Source organism: Lasioglossum baleicum, chromosome 2 (assembly GCF_051020765.1).
Source record: "Lasioglossum baleicum chromosome 2, iyLasBale1, whole genome shotgun sequence".
Taxonomy (NCBI): Eukaryota; Metazoa; Arthropoda; class Insecta; order Hymenoptera; family Halictidae; genus Lasioglossum; species Lasioglossum baleicum.
This window is the reverse complement of record NC_134930.1, coordinates 20,049,021-20,066,857: the sequence shown is the minus strand read 5'-3', so window position 1 is coordinate 20,066,857 and position 17,837 is coordinate 20,049,021. Positions and strand designations below refer to the sequence as shown.

The 17,837-nt window shown below is 41.9% G+C and overlaps 2 protein-coding genes across 5 annotated transcripts in view; both read left to right on the top strand.

Annotated features, from left to right (window-relative positions):
• The window catches only part of LOC143217574 (uncharacterized), a 285,200-nt gene that overhangs the window by 24,588 nt on the left and 242,775 nt on the right, over nt 1-17,837 (top strand). The window lies entirely within an intron of this gene.
• The window catches only part of LOC143217618 (uncharacterized), a 60,248-nt gene that overhangs the window by 24,178 nt on the left and 18,233 nt on the right, over nt 1-17,837 (top strand). The window contains exon 1 of the mRNA XM_076442102.1: nt 1-17,837. This exon is cut by the window's left edge and continues 24,178 nt beyond it. The gene's annotated coding sequence lies outside the window, so the exon portion shown is untranslated.

Here is a 17,837-nt window from a genome sequence, read left to right as displayed (position 1 = left end):
TTCTCGAATGTCCGTCAGGTATCTCTGTGTTACCTGTCAGTTTCGAAGTATGAAACTTCTGTTTCTGCAATAAAGGAAAAAGATTGCAACAATAACCGGAAGCAAATTACAACATCGCGCGAGTTTAATAACACAAAAACGGGCAGAATGCTATATCAGTGAAACTGATTTTCTTCAAAAGTTAAGCATTAAATGAAAACGTGTTATTCCTTTCTTTCGACTTATTTTTACAACGTAGAATTACCATCGACCGGTTGTACCGCGATTTTCGGGACACCCTGTACTCGAAGTAATCCAGCGATAGCTCGAGCCGAAATAAAAACTAAAAATCGTAGAATTGGCGATCAATGGGAACCGAGAAAATTGGGTGTAACGATGTAAAACTGTGCAGACAGGGGATGGTGTGATCGATAACGGGGGTTGGTTGGTGCTGGAACGTGTCTCGATCGTTCCGGCTGATAAAATCGTTTTCCCGGTTCGGGGCGTCCCGCGGCCGCTAAATTTAAATGCTGATTAACGCCTCTTATTGAATGAATCATGCCCGGGAGTGAGACGTATACGGGCGTAGTAAATAACGAAGCTGATGGAAGAACGGATGTGTTTTTCCAGAAAGGCGCAGCCTGGCCGATTTTATAAGAATTCCTTGCGGCTCGATCCGCGTGCCCGCACAGCCGCCGTGGGTTTCACGATTTACAGACGGTCATTTTTCAAGCCGTTCCACCGTGTTACTCTCGCGTCCGTGCTTGTTCTTCTCGCTCGGCTCGAACCGCTGTTCCGTCTAGTCGGATCTAACGCCTCTCGGGTGGCTGCTTCAGAGCCTCCTTCAGCATCTCTCTTCTCCTCGGCCTCTCTCTTGTCAGTCTCGTTCGTTCTCTTTGTCTCTTTATACCTATCCGCGCCGAGCTCTCTTCGTTTCTCCTCTTCTCTCTCTTCGTCCAACCTGTACGTCCGCGCTCGCGACCTTCGTCTTTCACCTCGCTCATCGCCCTAGCCGCGTCCTCTTCTACATATCCCCTATTCTCTCCTGTTTCCCTAGTCATGCCTCGTTCGATCGTGTGTGCTCGTCTTTCTGCTCCTGTCCTAAGCAACTCTCCTCCTTCTTCTTCAACCACCGCGTGACCTCCTCTTGCGGTGCTGCGAAAAATAGTATTTGAAATAGAGAATAGTATAAACAGTTTTAATTTTATTTTTAAAGCATATACCTACAGTAAGGAGCATAACTGATTTTCACACACTATTGTTTCTCACAATTCCGTCCAAATGCATTTTTCCAACATACTTTTTACACATCATTTACGAAGCTAATTCTTCTAGCCTTTCAGAGAAATTGAAGTCGTTTGGTCCATTCATAAAAAGGTTGTTCTGACTTAAAGTGTGTAGAATCAGTTATGCTCCTTGCTGTAGATAAACTCGACAAAGGGTTCGGCCAGAAATCGGGAAATCGGCCAGCGCGTCAACGGATCCTCGAGAGAGAGAAGCGAGTCGCAAGCCGGAGGGATCCTCGTGGAAGACGCCACCGGCCGAAGAATCACAAAGACTCGATACATTATTTCTCCCCGGTTGATTCTCCGGTGTCCAATGTTGCGGACAGTCCCCGTAAATCTGGCGGACCGTTGTGGAACAGTCTGCTCAAGGTTGGAATCCGTCTTGCACCGGGGCGAGATTGAAGCAGCATCGTCGCGGGTCAACGCGACGTCGTTGGCGTCGGTGTAGCTGGTGTTGGCCGTGCCTCTTCAGGGAATCTTTCCTCGATGGACCAGTTCCGGCAGTGCTGGCGTGCTGCTGCCGCGCGCCACGGCGAACAGTCGTCGGCGAGTGAGAATAGACCGGTGGTAGGAAGAGGACAGTGGGGGAGGGACAGTAGCTGGGTGTAGGGGATTGGAGGAAGACGAAGAAGAACGTGAGCCGAGTAGGTAGAGGATGAAACAGGAGCAAGGTTACATAGGAGAGGGACGCGGTCGATGGAAGGAAGAAGAGGAAGAAGATGCTCGGAGAAATAAGAGCAAGATGTGCCGGACCCAGTGCTGGGCAAAATATAAATAGTTGAAATAGAAAGTTGTTGATTTTTATTTTTAAAGAGTATACCTATAATCATAAAAATTGATTATATTAATTGTAGCTTAATCACGGATATTTGCATGCAACAAAGTACATCGTTCTCGATCAGAAAAGTTACCATTCACTGTTTTACACAGTCCTACTAAATGAGCCTCACTATTTTCAATGTTTCTCAAAAATGGAATACTACCATTAAATAGTGTTTCAAATACTTTTTCTTAAAAATAGAATAATTCGTTCGCATGATTTTACAGTAACTTATTATTAATAATTTATTATTAATAATAACAAAAGTTATTTTGAAAAATTACTGCATCAAATAAAATATTTTATTTTCAACGTTGTACACATGATTTAAAAAATAAATTTGACTATTTACCAGCTCCGCGTGAAAGGTCAATTATTTGAACAGATTGCAAATAGTAAATGAATGACTGGCGATTGGGTTCCGCGGTGACGCAACAGGTCAATAAATCCGACAGTATTCGAACGTTGAGACTGATCCGTTGTCTAGGTTTTGTTTTCATCCGCGAGAACTATGCGTTTCACAACAAATATCTATAAATAGAGGACAGGTACTATATCCCGGCAGCATCTAAACGGGATCATCGTCCGAGTTCTCGTCGCATGAACGATGTCAACGGGAAGGCTCCATTGTACGTTTGAAATTGGCGCGATGCAATTATAGTTGCCACGGTGTGGTGTGCCGGTGTATTTATGGCGGAAAGTTTTGCAATATATATATGTATGTATATATATATGTAGAAAATGTCCGTATACCGCGTCCTTATGTAATGTATACAGATGATGTAATCAGGCTTTATCAGTAGGACGAGTTATCCAAATCGAAATTCGGGTTGGGTAACGTGTTGCCGGGTGTTTCACAATGGGTTCGCAACGGTGAAAATCGCGCGATGACTGGCAATATATCGTGCAGCTCGGATCAATTTCCCTTTTCCGAAGTCCGTGAAAGTACGCCGGCGCAATGATGATCGTCGTTGGAATTAGTAGAACGCCGGGATCGTTAATTACCGCGAGTAATAAAACTTACGCGCGTCGAAGGAGGTTCTTCGAGAAACTCGATCTGGTTAAATGACGAAGAGATTGTGGAAGTCGAGAGAAATTCTCGTCAGATCGAATCAAACCCGTGACAGAGGGTACAGGGTAATTCCGCTGATTATCATTGGTGCGAATTTACACGGATTAACGTGCTGTTTTTTTTTAATTCGAAGGATCGAAGGGAACTTCGAAGTGTCCGAAGTTTCGAAGTCTTCGAATCGCATGAAGTCTGTACTGATATAACCATTATACGTCATAAAATATTGGAATGTTTGTTTAAAGTGCCCGACTTCGATCTTTCAGCTGTGGAAGCGAAATTTCGAAATTCAAAGCTTGAAACTCCGTTTCTTTTAATCTTGTAATAATTTACTACGGAGGTTCGGAATTCGAAGCCTCGAAACTTCGATTTTCATCAGTTTCGAAGCTTCGACCTTCGAAGTAATGCAACAGCTCCGTTACTGAAGCGTGCGAGGTTTGGTCCCAGCTGATTTTCGCAATGAAATACGAAGAAAAATGCTGCAGGGACAGGAAGAAGCGCGTAAAGATCTCGTAGGTAGAACTTAGTGTTCGCCCATTTAAATAAAAAGAAAAAGTCACACTGTATCATCATTCTTCCACTGAACCGAGCAGGCTGTGTGTTTGAACAAAGGCAGCCGGAAGTGCCGCTCGTTGCGAGAGAACTAAATGTTCGTTTAACGTTCGAACTTGTTAAACGGAAGAGAATGAACGAAGAAGAAGTTTAGCGAATTTCCAGACCAGTGAAAACATCCTCGAAGCTAACGAGCCTTCCTCGAGTGTACGAATTCGTGTTCGCCATTCGGTAAAGATAGAAATCTATATATTATCACCACGCATTTCCCCTCGTTTCCCGTAGTAAATAGTGCGTAATGACGGCGGTCGGTATCCAGTAAAAAATGTTCCGGTCGCATGCGAGGCTCTTCCACGGAAATGTGTATCCGTCTCGCGGAATGCGAGACCGCGGTTAGATCCTGATGTAAATATGCACCACTTTACCGGCGATTATCGTGTTAGGAATTGTGTCAGCCTTAGACGATGCCCGTCTGCCCATAGTCAGCCATAATGGAGCATATTACAGCAATTCATCTCTAATCTGCCAACAGCGTAGGAGCCACGAAACGTGGCGCATTAACATACCACGGCATTAAGCGATCACACATCCCGGCGCCGGGGATCACGCTCAATTGCAATATTATAATACCTACGCATTGCTCTAGCATCGGGTCTCGCGCTTCCCCGTTTTGGAAAAGCAAAGTTATAGACTGTAATTAATATACTCCGGAATTGATGCATTTATAACAAAAATGAGCAAGTGCAATTTAAGGGATTACGCCACACTATGGGCCAAACCGACGAAATCTGTGTAAAAATCAAAGAACTTTCGATAGAAATTATATAGAGCGATGAAATTTTTTTTCAAATGAAAGATGAAACTTCGCAGAATATGGGATAATTATGGAGAGATTGTGGTACGAACGTTAACGTACACGTTAACAGGAGAACGAGATCTATAACTGTATATAGTTTCAATCAAATCTGAGACTCGTCGACCTTGCACCCTCCTTGTAAGACAAATTGGAATTATTTTTCTTTTGCTTGTCCTGTAAAATTTCAATTTTTGCAGTTGCGTCGTTATACTTCCGGAGCAGCGGCATAATCTAATAGTATGTATTAAGATCAGTTGTTCGGCGTGCGATAAACAACGGACGTGGACGATTCAGCTCCGTCTAGAAGTGCTTGCGAGATCCATTGGCACTAACGGGAAAATTGGTTTTTCTATTCTGATCCGAACAGTCGATGCGGAGAGCGCGTCGACTGAATGTAATGCGTACACGCGAAATTATGTAAGCGAACGCGCGAGCCGGCCGACGACGCGCGTGGATGCTAGAGATTGAAAGTTCCTTGTCGGGGGTCAGTGAAAGAAAAGTCATTGATACCTTTCACCAGTCATTGACACACTCGCGTCGGATGCCGCGCGTTCGTCGAACGAACATTACCGACGTGTCTACAGGCCGCTCTAAAATTGGATTGACTCGTCGAGCGCGGCGTCATTTAAATGACCCATTGTCACAGTAGAATGTCAAGACTTGGCGGAACAAACGTGATTGACCGGTTCGTTACGAGGAAATCGGTGCACCGAAATTTTCTCCGGGATACTGTTGTCTGTTATTTCTAGGTAAATTTGCCCGAAACTTCGAAGTACCTCAGATGTAAATGTTAACTCATCACGTTTAAACGAACCACTTGAATTTACCACTGTTAAGTTAACCGATTTTAGAGGCCTAACTTGGTAACAATTTTACAGAGTTTTCGTTATAAATATTTTCTACTTGACGCCAAGCTATATTGGCAACATGAAACTTGAAGTGAAGAAAGTTTTATTTAGAAGGTAATGCAATTTACAGCGACACGATTTCGCCTTTAGTCAGGTCTTCAACCGTTCCGCCATTTATGCCCTTGGTTAAGTTTCCCCAGCACTAAATGTTGATTAAACGCGACGAAAATGCTTTAGCTTAGAAAAATGACAAGATTATATCCATTCAGATTTGGTGAAATTGTTATCACAATGCGTGCTCGAATAATGAAAATCGTCAAATCAATTTTCATGCAAGCAACTTCATCATTTCGATCATTGTAAAATGAAAAATCTAAAACCCCGGTCTGATTGACCGGATATATTTTCATTTCGTTTTTTATTGAACTTGAAACCGGTGGTGGGGACTCGTAAAACCAATAATTTCGAAGTGATCATCTCTCTTCTCGAAGTATAAAGACCATTTGGCTTCCAGATATTCATTGACTCTGCGCAAACAAGCAAATCGTCCCGGTAGAGCCGTCAAACCGTAGTAAAATTCAATTTACGATGGAACGGTGTTATCGAAATTCCGGAAATCGCTAGGATCGACGAGCGACAGATAGGCACGGTGAATAGGTATGCGATGCGTGGGTAGTAACGTGAACGATCACCGTCGATCGTCCTACTGATCAATCGCGGTGGAAAAGAAAGCTTGGCCAGCTTTAATGACGGTTGTGCAAAAATAAAACCGCGGGGAAGGCCGTTGACACTGAAGTGTGACGAATCCGTGAATGCCGTGAACCGGGCAGCCTTGAATCCTGACAAAGTGCGAGAGCGAGTTCGTCGCTCTCCCTGAATTTAAATCCAGCCGGCCGAGACACACTGGCCGACGTTTCTCCGAATTCGCCGGTCTCTCGCCGCGAATCTCCGACTCATTCAGGATGCAGATCATCAAACGAACGTCCTCGTACTCCACGTGATCATAACAAATTTTTCGTCAACCCTCTTTCTTGATGATTTTTCAGGGTCACCTTCAATTTTTTGCACGATATAATCTTTTCACCCCTATTTGTTAGAGGATTTCAAGGCGAATTCAATAAGTGTCATAATGCAATATATTATATTAATACTGTTTTAAGCGGTTACGCCACCCTGAGATTTTTAAAAAATCGATTTTTTTTAAATTTTCCTTTAATTTAGAGTTCAGGGAATAATTTAAGCCGTGGAAGATGCAACAGCTCCCAAAAATAGCGAAGTTATAGTGCGTTTCCAAGACGCACTTTTCCTTCTTTTGCGTTTTTCTCGAAACTACATTTCTACGACTGGTGTAACGAATATCTCGGAAACTATACGTCCGATTTACTTCAAATTTGATACACATAATTCTAATAACATTATCTATCGCGACACATAGGATTCTTTTGATAGGATGTCCCAATCGTTTATAACAATCGTTTAAAGTTTGATTTTTTTTTGGTAAAAATTCAATGTTCATTTTCACTTTGCTCGCATTTGTACAAATATGGCTTTTTTTCTATTGAAATCCCTATGCTTCGGCTTCAATAAAATCACGAGTTTTTTTGCAGATTTTCATGATTTATTGCCGAAAATCTGCTATTTTTACCATCTTGCAACGTCGACCGATTTTGACGAAATTTTCAGAATATGTTTAACTGACACAGATCTACAAAACGTATTTTTTAAATTTTCGATATAGGCCCACAAAAAAAAGTTAGAAATTCAACTTTTAGTATTTCTCCAACAATTCCGATCAATTGCAATTTTTAGAAAAAATTTCTTTTCACATCCTTTAGTAAGCTAATTGCTCTAGCTTCCCAAAAAAAGTTCAAATCGTATAGTACAATATTAAAAAAGTTATCGTCTTCTTTAGAGTGGTCTTAAACTATTGTCTGCTGCTGTACATTTCTAGCGGAGTACATAGTTTATCGAAACTGAAAAGGATCGATTTAGTACAGAATAACATTTTCAACACAACAATGACAATAAAAAAAAAACTGTATTTCTGGGAAGACATTTTCTCTACTGCAGTTTTCATGAAGCCGATTTTTCAAAAACTGCGAAAACGATGAAAAGTATGTGTTCGTTTTTCCTCCCTTCGATTTTGCATAATGAAACAACATGTTTCTACGTGGTGATCCGTTTATCGAAATGAAATTGGACGGAATAAAAAATGCAAAAGCGAAGGAGGCCATGCGAGCTCGACCATTGTGATTAATCCGAAGCAATTATAACAGGTGAACCAGTGATTACGCCCGGTTTTTCTAATCCGTGAAGCACCAATAAAAAGAGAAAAAGAGCCGTGGATCGGTTGCGGCAACAGGTCGCGCCACGCACGTGTGTAATTTTCGTTAATCAATAATGATTACGTGACAAAACGTAACGCTTGTCGCGGGTCGGGTCTCGAATTACGAGCCCTGACAAACTGGTTCGTGGCGGCTAAATATACGCGACCGAACACGACGTGTCTTCGCAGACGCCGGTATCGTTTGCGCATAGGTAATCGACTTCATTTCGAAATTACGACTTCGCGCGATGGTGCATTTCCATCGATCATCCACCAGCGATACTTCCCGCCGATCGGCCGCGACATTCGATACTTTTCACGCTCTTTATAGCTTCGATTAATTCCTTTTAAAATGCTGCGCGAGCCTAGACGGGTTAATACAGCATAAATTTGTCACGGTGTAATATGTTTCGAACCTGTCTCTTCCTCTCCACGATTTCATACATAGTAATATGATTCTCTCTGACATAACTCACGCGGACCACTTTTGAACCGCGACAACCATAAAACGATCAATGTGGATCAAATGAATTACTTCCAACAGATTAAAACGATTAGAAAATGAAATCAACGTGGCTTCTATATCTTGCAATTCATGCTGACAATTTTTATTTTCATCAATGATCTTTCACTGTCAATTATTATCCAACAATGTGAACGCAAGGTAGAAAAAGTGTTCGAACATTTCATTGGCATTGAATTAATTGGTTTGCTAAGATAAGAATTGCAGTTTCTCACAAATTTTCTCACAAATTTTCAGCATGTTTGTTTCGTTATTTTGATATTGAAATTCTACGTGTCTTCACCTCAGAAAACAGAACGTTTTTCGGGATTTTCGATATTGTTGGTGGCGATTGAAGAAAAAATGCGTCGGCTTATTTCCCGACAACTCCGGACGATAAATCGTCGGCGGCGATGGCCCGCAACGTTTTATAATTTCGATACTGCCCGGCCGCTATTAATTTGTTTAATCGGGGGAACCGACGATAAATCTGCTCGCGGGCACGGCGCGACTTCGGCGAGACGTTACGCAGAATCGATCTCGCGACGCGTTTTACACGCTCGCCGCACACAGACGGACCCGTGTTACACGCGTTGCGTGTAACCGCAGCGGACACACATCGGCAAAACAACACATCGATCGTCTCGACTCCGCAGGAGTTGACCTTCGTTCACGGTATAGTGTAGCCTTTCCTTCGGACAGTTCATCCTTCGCGGATCCAGATCGAGGGATTCGAAGGATGAACAGTGGGGAAACTCTAGTGTCGGAACCTGAGTGACGACATTCGCGAAAAACTGAGAAATTTACAAATTTCCTCATTGTATAAAGTTCGACATGAAGAAGACACGATAAATGTTATCTTTTCGTTTAATAAGAATTACGTTCATTTCCTGGACAGATCACCAGAAAAATTTTCAATAGAACAAGCCCTTAATGCGTTAGACTCTTTTCTAGGATTGCAAGGGTGCGGGATTCGCCTTCTCATTTCTCGATAATACAAACACGGGGTTTTTCAGCAGAAACGCTGGATAAAAGATCGATCTAGGGCGCTATCTCCCTGAAAACTCCTATTTTTTCGTTTACGAGGCGTAATTTGCATTATTCGGAAGCGTACAAAATAGCTACATGCTGCCGAATAATGCAAATTACGCCTCGTAGACGAAAAAATAGGACTTTTCAGGGAGATAGCGCCCCAGATCGATCTTCTGTCTAGCGTTTTTGACTATTGACAACCCCTGTGTTTGTATTATCGCGAAATGAGAAGGCGAATGCCACCGACTGTGTTCAAACAAGCTCGCAAAGTTTATAAAGTCCGACAAGAAAATTGCTTTCGTCAAGTACGCGACACACATAGTGGGTCATCACGCATCAGGCCACGATCACGATACGTCCCTCGCTGCTAGATCTGTCGAATCAGCTGTCCCGCGATCGAAACTTTGCCATGTTCGATGTAACGCGTTTTTAACGACTCCTAATCGCCTGATGGACGAGAAACGCAATGAATAAGATCGCGCCAGGTTGTGAAGTTATTAGTGCAAGCAGGATTTATGGGCTTACGGTCGACACTATCGGGTGGAAGGCAATCAAATGATAAAATGAGTTTCTAGCGTGCAGCTACTCCACTTTCCTCTTGGCAAAACTATTCATTTTCGATTTGAACGCCTGTGATTACCACTTGAACATGAAATACAGTCACGTTTTCTGGATGAATTCTATTCTCTTGGATGATACCGGCACCGCAAAGTTGTCGTCAGCACGAGGACAATGGTTGTTCGATAAATGGTCAAGTGTTGGACCCTCTTTAGTCCCACTGGCTCCAATTCCATCTTCACCCCGCTGTGTCAACACGGGTGAAGGGCGTCGAAAGTGTATACAAGAATGGCGCCGGTCAAATTTCGGAAGCAGGTGGTTAAAACGTTTGAACTCGGTAAGGGAATCTGGCTTGCCTGCCTTCGGGGCTCGCTCGGCGAAGTAACAGTCAACACAAAGGCTTCTGGCCGGATTTACCGTGCTTTACTCCCGACAACCCGTCCCCTTTAAACTCGCCTCGCACTGCCAACTATTTCTCCCGTTATTTATACAATATATGGTATTTCGAGGCAACCTTTATCTTTCTCCGAAACATTTGAACCGTGTTCACGGCTCGCCAGGCCGGAGAAAACGAAAGAGGCTTGCTAGAGTCTGCCGATCCTCCGTGATCGGTAACATTTTCTAATTTCCATCCGCGTCTCGGTTGTTAACACTGAAACTATCGAGCACTGAAAGCGCTTAAACTGTTTCAGCTGGTAAAAAAGATTAAAACGACTTCGAAAAAACGCACTAAAAAGTATGAAATAATTTAATGGGAGGCAAAAGTACAAGAAATTCGAAATCCATCAATATATTGGCAATGAAAGCCATTCATGAGTTTTTATTTAAAGTTTCTAGTTGCGTTTTTTCAAGGTTAACGTAGGGTTTGAAGTGGAATTTTATGAATTCTCCATGTGCTTGGATAAAAAAATTTATCGAACCATTTTCCATGTAAGCAACGTCATAATTTCAATAATTATAAAATGAAAAATGTAAGTCCGGTCATTTGACCGGCAACGTGCTGGATTTAGTGTTATTACTCGATCAAGCGCGATCAAATACTTTCGATCGAATTAATCACGCAGGTTTGATGATGCATCGCGGTCGAGTGTGCTTGAAAAGCTTCGCCTTGGCATAGAAAAAGAAAGGGATAAGAAGCACGGGAACAATATTATCGAGTTCGCGTTGTAAACAGACGCGACGGTATTGTCCGCTCCGGCATCGCAACCCACATAGCCGCTTCACCGTAAACAATAAGTGATAATGAAAGGGAAGGGAGCAGACGAGAGATGAGGAGAGTCGCGGCCGGAACCGTCTTTGATAAGCCAAGTTTACGCGGACCGGTATTACTCGCTCTGCTTAATTCGGATTAAAACCGGAAAACGAGCAAAATTGGATGAAAATTCGAGAGTAATTCCAGTCGGCTCTTTCATTCGCGGCGTTGAAAGCGTGGAGGATGAAAAATTACCTTTTCAATGGACGGAGACGAATGGGGAACGAGTTTTGGGACGTTCAATTCGCGTTTTGTACGCTGACCCAGTTGCGATATTAAATGTTACAGTTTATTATGCGTCTGCGTATTTTATCTGCTCTTTTTATATTCAGAATTGTTTGTTGACGGCAAAACTTTCTAAAGAACTGGATACTTGGAATATATTTCAGAGAGACCGTATATCAGAGTGACTTACATGTGCTAAACGTTCCATTGGAATGGAATCGACCTCTTTTATCGTGTATTAATGATTACACTGAGGATCTATATGCGTCTATAACTAGCTTGAACATGTAATAAAGTAATAACATTCAAGGTAGTTTCTATTTCTTGTAATCGATGCAGACCCTTTTCCTTTTTTATCATAAAGATTCGTTATTCCATAATCAGTGTTGCCAGATCTTCTATATTTGATATGAGTCTTCTATATTTGAACTTGATCTCCTATATAATATTTGAATTTTCAAAAATCTTTGTTTGAATAAAAAAGTTTAAAATGTACTGTGTACCTCTTTTACTCGACTCCTATATTTTGAGCCTATCTCTACATAATTGCAGTTTTCACTACTTCTATATTTGGATAAAACATTTCTGGCAACCCTATCCATAATATACAAGTCCTTTAATAACAAAAAATCGTCAGCATCCAAATTTGAATAAGTGTCCGGTGACTTATGAAGAGTATATAGCAGAAATGTTCTATTCACTCACGAAACAAACGGTATTGAAGTTGGAATTAAGAGAAACGGTGGTAGTTTGTATGGAATGCACAAATTAAATGAAGTGCACGTACAAAGATCCATTTCCCAAGAATGCCATAGAGCGTATTGAACGACGGCCATTTTTACTGTCGTCCACGTTCAACCGCGACATCCCATTTAATGCTCGAGCTTCTGAAGGGATCCGGGGGAGAGTCGCAGAAAATCCTCGTCGCTGGAAACGTACCCTTCGCTCAAATATAACGTGGTCGGAATAATGTGGGGGAAAAAAGCGTGAAGGGGGCGGTTTTGGCAAGAATTTCCCGCGGCGGATTAGTTAGCGTCGAAAGTTATTTCCGTCGGAGCATAACCGTGTTCCGTTGCGTGAACCGCGAAGGAAACTCGTGATCGGTGAACCGTCGTGCGCGTTCGTGTGAGCAATCGCTCATTAAAATTTTCTTCTTCGGCGTTAGAAATCCTTCTCCGAGGAACAATTAAAAATAAACGCTTCGGAGATACCGCGATGAATCATCGTAATTAGCCGATTACAAGATCCACCGATCATATCAGAATCGAGCGCGGTAGAAAGTAAAGATTTATGTTTCCAGATCTAACGCCATTAGCGGTTGCATTCCTTTTAATCGTATTAGATTATGCATTGTAAATAAACCGCGCTTCACATAAACTAACTCAACAGAATTTATTCAATAACGAGAGAAGCACAAGAAAGAGCAAACCGCGTCTTTACGATTTGAATTGTAACACGTCGCGTGAGGATCATTCCTGCTAGAAAATCGAATGAACAAACAACCAACGGTTTTATAAACAAACTGAAACTGAACCGATCGTTCCTGGTGTGGAATAATAGATCAATTTTGTTTCATAAAGTATATATTTCAACGATCTAAAATCAAAGAAATCGAAGAAGAGTAATGTGTTTAATCAATGAAACGCGATTTGACTTTTCTGCGTGTCTTAATGCAAAATAAAAATTGATTTCATCCCCTAACTACTCACATTAAAAACAACACTACAGTATTCTGAAGTTTCTGGAATCTTTCACTGTTTTATGTTTCACCCAACCAATTTCTTCATGTTATCAATTTCTTCAGTTATGAATGAAATTTTCTCTGAATTTCGTTTCCAAGTTATCCAAGGGTTGGGATCGTTGCGACGGAAACTCTCCTCTAAATAAATACATAAGTGATCAATTTCCGCAAGATAAACGATCGTGTCCACGTTTAAGTCATTCTCTTCACACGCGAGTACAGTCTTGAAATTCCACCTCCGTTTTATGAAACCCCTTACAAGAATAATGGCCGACAGCTTTCGAGTGTTTCACCATAAAAGCAGAATAGTAATACGACACGCGCTAATGCTCTCGCAGCAGGGAAGGAAAACGCGGATGTTTTCCCAAACGTGTAACTGCCTTTGGCGAAGTCCAAAGATTCTATGAAATTTTTCACAGTGATCGTTTCCATTTGAAAAATAATCAGAAACATAATACTAAGCATCTAGAGGGTTTCAATGGTTGGAGAACAAAACGGAAGATCGTCGAAGAATTTTTATCAACGTTTAACGACAATCCACCAATTACAAACGGATTCGTCGAATGACCTTCCTACGGGCCTGGCGTATCAATATTTGTTTCTTTTGCTCGTCCGCAGAGCGACTCGCGCAACGGTCAACGGGAACCCGTTGGAAAAACACCCCTCCTCAAGGTTTACCATTATTTACACACCGCGGTACCCGGGGATCGTATAAACTCCGCGGCGCGGAGTTAAATTAATAGACTTCGCCATATTTTCCGTAAGTTCGCGAGAAATATTGTCTTCGTTTCTCGCGGATACACCGAGACGGCTCGCCGAGTACGCTCACACCGTCGCACAGTGGGGTAAACCGATGAATTTTGTGTGAAAATCGAAGAACTTTCGATAGAAATTAGATAGAGCGATAAAATTTTTTTTAAATGAAAGCTGAAACTTTGCAGAATATGGGATAATTATAGAGATTGTGGTACGAACGTTTTTTAACCTTGAAAGAATTCGTTAAACTTGCACAACTTCAAGAAAATTGTGGTTTTTCCAATACCACGCGCGGAAAATTTTTTTTTTTAACATGCGACACACCATTTCCCGTAGATTTTTTCACGCTGATTTCAAATCTGGTCTCAAAATTTGTCTACGACCTCAGGATATTGCAAAATCGATTTCCTGAAATTCTACATGTTTAACGAATTTTCTCAAGATTAAAAACCGTTCGTACAGTAACCTCCCTGTTTTTCCCATATTCTGCAAAGTTTCATCTTTAATTTAAAGAAAAATTCATCGCTCTACCTCATTTCTATCGAAAGTTCTTTGATTTTTACACAGATTTCGTCGGTTAAAAAATGACTAAAAAATATAATAAATAAAAAATACCTCATTCCTTTAAAAAAGATTAAGGTGACCTTCATATCTCAAAAAAAAAAATTACAATAAAAACAATTTGACGTATTGACGTATGTTTAAAACAATAAAGATATTCAAGGCGGTCAAGTTAGCTGGGACACCCTGTATACTTCGGTATTATTTGTAAAGTGTTGCACCAATAAATAAATAAATAATGTCCGCTGCTTGAAATTGTACGTGCCCGTTTTTGTCTTGAACGAATAAAATCCGTAGTCTAATGATGAAAAACTTTGGATGTCTTTGGTGGATCGACTCTGTGCACCAACTATTGTTCCGATTCCGAACATTGATTTTATGACACCGAGACGCATGGTCTGTCCTGTATAATTTACAGTTGATCGTTAAACAGAAAATGTTCTAAACACAAACGAGACAAACTTGTGTCGGTTCACGACATGTTTTCGCTACCCTACTTTCACACGGGGGGGAAAAAGAGCGTTTGAAAACCATCGAACAATAAGAACGCGGGTTAATGTATCGAGTTATATGAAGCAGTGTCCAGTTACCAATGGTTTTGTCAAGATAATTGCTGAACCAGCGGCCATAAAAATTCCAGAAAACCGAGTCGCTTTACTGGATGGGGCAAAAACCAAGAAGTTCAGATCCACCGTAGCGTGGATAACGAATTGTGTCAGGAACGTAGATACAGCGCGACCGATCGAACAAATTTCGTTGAGGGGAAGAAAGATAAAAAAAAAAGGATCTCGACGGATTCGCGTAGAATTTGATCCCACGGATCGAATGAGCCATTCGGTGTTCCCCTTCCTCTCGACCCGAACGAAAGGAAACCGTACGACAACTATTTTTCAACTGTGAGCAACGGTAAGAGAAGGAAAAAGGAAAGAAAGCTTCATATTTATGTATGAGAGCGCGCGCGGCGGTAAAGGGTACGATCTAATATACAGTCAATGAATGATTTATAGAACGGTATCTGCTTTTTATCCGAGAGAGTTCCAAGCTGTCGTGCTACGGGCACCAGTTGCGCCGAGATTGGTTGCCGGAGGATGCAAGCCGTTCCATGTAATTGCGACCATAAACATAAAGGCTGTTTAAGAAAATGCATCGCCACAATAAGACACCACACCCTCGTCCCCCCGGTCGTTCCCTCTGATTCAACCCTTAGCAATCGAATGGTAATTCTGAAGCGGCATTAAAACTTACTGTATCATTATTCAAAATACTGTTTACGTTATTAGATATGTCGGTGTCTAATTAATAGACTGCGGATCTTTATGCATTTATGGCAAGGTTGGGCAGATGAAATTCAAAAGTCTAGTGAAATTTAAACAATTGAAATAACAAATTATAAAATAAATGAAGGGAGGAAATAACATTCAATTTAGTTTCTATTTCTTGCAATCGGTTCAGACAATTTTCATTTCGCATAGAGATCCGCCGTCTACTAATCAATTGCTAAACATTTTGGTATTCTACGAGATATTATACGAATTTGATATATCCATACAATTTAAAAAGATCAGAAGAAATGTTTAATTTCTACGTCCCTAAATTCTTCCGATGTCTTTCCGGTTTTGCTGGAGAATCTGTGCAAAATAAAAATGTTCTCCCTGAATCGCAACAAACTGGAGTGACATAAAAATTGATTTTCCTTCTGACTGTATACAATAGATTGAAAAAGTCGCACCTACTCATTTCTGTGTTAGAGATGCATCGAATCCCGTCTGGTGATGAGAATAGAATTGTGTAGAGTGTCAAGGACTTCAGTCCATGGAGAGACGAAAACGATTTTGATGAACGACGGCTCGTTGGCGAGACACAAAGCGAAAAGTCCCGGTGAAAGCGTGAATCGGCGAAGAAAGGTCGCGGCTTCGTATCTTCCGCAGCTGTCGATCGAAGGTTAAGCCCCGCCGATCGATAATCGACTTAATTGGCGGGTATTATGCGAGTCCGGGGATCGGGGGACGTAAACACGCGTTACATTGTGCTTAACGCGCGACTTACGAGCCGCCGCGACTTGTCCGAGGCCCGCTCGGAATATGGTTATACGTTTGGAAATCATAGAACCGGTTCCGCCGATGGTTCTTCAACTTCTTTGCCGGCCGTCGAAAGTTATTGAATCCCCCGTGGATGCTGCATTGTCGAGCGGATCCGACGGTCCGGCTTGTCGCGGCTTTGTCCAACGAGAGGCCGTTCGCCCGACACGACACGGCGACGACCATCGAAATCGGACAGGTCATCGTTGGCAACGTTGATAGACGACCGATTTCAAGATGACGCACGAACCGATTGCGCGTAGCCAACGGGGCTGTGACCGCGGCACTAATAAAAAGAATTTTGGCGGGTCGCGGGGTCGGACACCTTCGTTCCGTTTCCAATCGACGACGCGGCTTCTTTAAGGAGTTCTCGTTTCCAGGATTGCAAGGTTGCGGAATAGGCTTCTTCGACAGTCTAAAGCGCTAGATAGAAGATCAATCTAGACTGCAGTCGCCCTGAAAAGTCCTATTTTCACGTTTACGAGGCGTAATTTGCATCATTCGGCAGCACGTAGCTGTCGCCAGAGTTGAGCTAATTTAAATACATTGTAATTGCAACCTTCCACTTAATTTAATTGTGAATTACGCGAATCATACGTGTAATCGGATTACGATGTAATTGAAATACAATATAACGTAAATTACTCGCTTAATGTAATTTCTATTATCCGCGGCAGCATATGCAGCTGTCGAAGTTTTATGAAAATAGCTACTACTTAACTTTTAATTAAGTTAAGTTTAATTAAATTTTAATTAAAATAAAGCGTATGGTGTTTACAATCTGAAAACTTGAAATTTAGCGTTTCAAGCATAGACGAGGGTGTCGCGACCACACTAGCGAATATTCGTTTCGCATTAAATTAGTCTCATTTCATAGAATAAAAATATATATTTACGTCGGAGTGATGTGAAATTCCATGTAGCCAGTTACGTAGAAAGTGGAGTGCGAGTAAATTGAAGATTAACAATCAGAAATCCAGGCTTAATCGAAAGGAGTAGACAAATATGTGGACGACTCCAGATGGATGATCAAAGAATGAAGTTCGGCGATGAAGGACAGACCATCTCGGAACGTAATTACAGATAAAAAGGACAGAAGGGAAAGCACGGGTCGCAGCCTTCAATCAAGCATCACGACGCGACGACTCCGCCATAGCAATTGGAAATGGGGATTTCATTCACCGTATTGGTTACCTAGACAGTGGCACGCGGGCATTTTCATTCTCGTTTTTCTGCGGCAATCGTGGTTCGTTTGTGTACGATCACTGTGATTTAGACTGCCGAGGATCGAATGGAAAGTCGCCGCGGCGCTGTGAAATGTCCATCAACGTAGAGTTTTCATTTCTCCGTAATCGGATGGGAAAATGCGGACATTGACGAGCACGGTTTCGAAACG